The following is a 2,500-nucleotide window of genomic DNA, read 5'->3' on the forward strand; positions in this document are numbered from 1 at the left end:
GATCGCTGTATAGAATTGCACCATCATTGTCTTTGGCAGGTTGCATTTCTTCAGCTGCCGTCGAAAGTACATCCTCTGTTGAGCTCTCTTGGCGAGGGAGCTGATGTTCAGTTCCCACTTGAGGTCCCGGCAGAGAATAGTGCCCAGGAAGCGGAAGGACTCCACAATTTTGACTGCGGAGTCTAACAGGGTGATGGCGGTGAGTGGGGCTGTATTCTTCCTGAAGTCCACAACCATCTCAACTGTCCTTAGAGCATTTAGCTCTAAGTTGTTCTGGCTACACCAGGTCACCAGGTTGTCAGCTTCCCACCTATAGTCAGACTCATCCCCACCAGAGATCAGCCCAATGAGGGTGGTGTCGTCCGACAAACTTCAAGAGTTTGACGGACAGATGATTGGAGGCGCAGCTGTTGGTATACAGGGAGAAGAGCAGTGGGCAAAGGACGCAGCCCTGAGGAGTTCCCGTGCTGATGGACCTGGAGTCAGAGACTTCTGTTCCCGGCTTAACGCACTGCTTCCTGTCAGAGAGGAAGTCTGTGATCCACCTGCAGGTGGAGTAGGGCACGTTCAGCTGGAAGAGCTTGTCCTGAAGCAGGGCAGGGATGATGGTGTTGAAGGCAGAGCTGAAGTCCACAAACAGGATCCTGGCGTAGGATGCTGGGGCGTCCACATGCTGTAGGGTGAAGTGGAGGGCCATGTTAACTGCGTCGTCCACAGACCTGTTGGCTCTGTAGGCAAACTGAAGGGGGTCCAGGAGAGGGTCTGTGATGGCTTTGAGGTGTGCCAGGAGCAGGCGCTCAAAAGACTTCATTACCACAGATGTAAGGGCGACCGGTCTGTAATCATTTAGTCCTGTTGGCCTTAGCTTTTTGGGCACAGCGATGATGGTGGAGGACTTGAGACAGGCTGGTACATGGCATGTCTCCAGGGAGGTGTTAAAGATGTTGGTGAACACCGGAGACAGCTGGCCAGCGCAGTGCCTGAGGGTGGCTGGAGAGACAGAGTCCGGCCCGGCTGCTTTGCGTGGATTCTGCCTCTTGAAAAGCCCATTAACTTCTCCCTCCTGAAAGGAGAGAGTCGTTTCTGTAGTATGGGTGGGGGATGGGGCCTCTTGGGTGGGAAGGGGTGGTTCAGGACAGTCCAATTGTCTTTCAAATCTACGGTAGAACTCGTTCAGGTCGTTGGCTAGGCGGGAGTCGTTAGTGGTGTGGGGCGCTCTGGGTTTGTAGTTGGTGATGTGCCTGAGCCCTTTGGCAGACAGAAGCAGCGTCGTTAGTAGAGAACTGGTGTTTTAGTGTCTCTGAGTACAGTCGTTTAGCCTCTCTCACCGCTTTGCTAAACCTGTTCTTCGACTCCTTGAATCTGTCTCTATCCCCACTCCTAAACGCTTCCTCCTTCTCCAACCTCAACCTTTTGAGCTTTGCTGAGAACCAGGGCTTGTTGTTGTTAAAGTTCACCCTGGTACGTGTTGGGATACAGCAGTCCTCACAGAAGCTGATGTACACAGCCTCTGTGAGTTCATCCAGACTATTGGTAGCAGTCGTGAACATATCCCAGTCAGTACAGTCTAAGCACGCCCGCAAATCTTCCACAGCCTCACTGGTCCACTGTTTAGATGTCCTCACAGCAGGTTTACAGAGTTTTAGTTGCTGCCTGTATGCACGAATCAGGTGGACCAAGGGAGTTCTGTGCGAGCCGAACAGCCCCGTGACCCACAAGAGAAACATCCCCGCCAAATTCGAGCGTTTGACGGGGTCTATCCGTGAAAAAATATTCACGTTTTTGAGTGCACATGCATTTCTGCTGCAAATGCCTCTGGAAGTTTCATGCCGTTCGTATGCCAATTGTGGCAACACGAAAATGACCCGTTTTCCCATTCCGAGGGATTTCTGTGCGACCCTAACAGCCCCGTGAGCCACAAGAGACACATCCCCGCCAATTTCTAGCGTTTCACGGGGTCTATCCGTGAAAAATATAGACGTTTTTGAGTGCACATGCATTTCTGCTGCAGATGCCTCTGGAAGTTTCATGCCGTTCGTACGCAATGTGGCAACACGAAAATGACCCCTTTTCCCATTCCGAGGGATTTCTGTGCGACCCTAACTAACAGCGCCCGTGAGCCACAAGAGAGACATCCCCGCCAATTTATAGCGTTTCACGGGGTCTATCCGTGAAAAATATAGACGTTTTTGAGTGCACATGCATTCCTGCTGCAAATGCCTCTGGAAGTTTCATGCCGTTCCTATGCAATGTGGCCACACAAAAATGACCCGTTTTCCCATTCCGAGGCATTTCTGTGCGACCCTAACAGCCCCGTGAGCCACAAGAGAGACATCCCCGCCAACTTCTAGCGTTTGACGGGGTCTATGCGTGAAAAATATTAAAATTTTTGAGTGCACGTGCCTTTCTGCTGCAAATGCCTCTGGAAGTTTCATGGCGTTCCTATGCAATGTGGCAACACGAAAATGACCCCTTTTCCCATTCCGAGGGAGTTCTGTGC

The sequence above is a fragment of the Petromyzon marinus genome, unplaced genomic scaffold (genome assembly GCF_048934315.1).
Source record: "Petromyzon marinus isolate PM22_M1 ecotype Great Lakes invasive population unplaced genomic scaffold, UKy_Petmar_22M1.pri1.0 PM_G_Scaffold_28, whole genome shotgun sequence".
In the NCBI taxonomy this organism is placed as follows: Eukaryota; Metazoa; Chordata; class Hyperoartia; order Petromyzontiformes; family Petromyzontidae; genus Petromyzon; species Petromyzon marinus.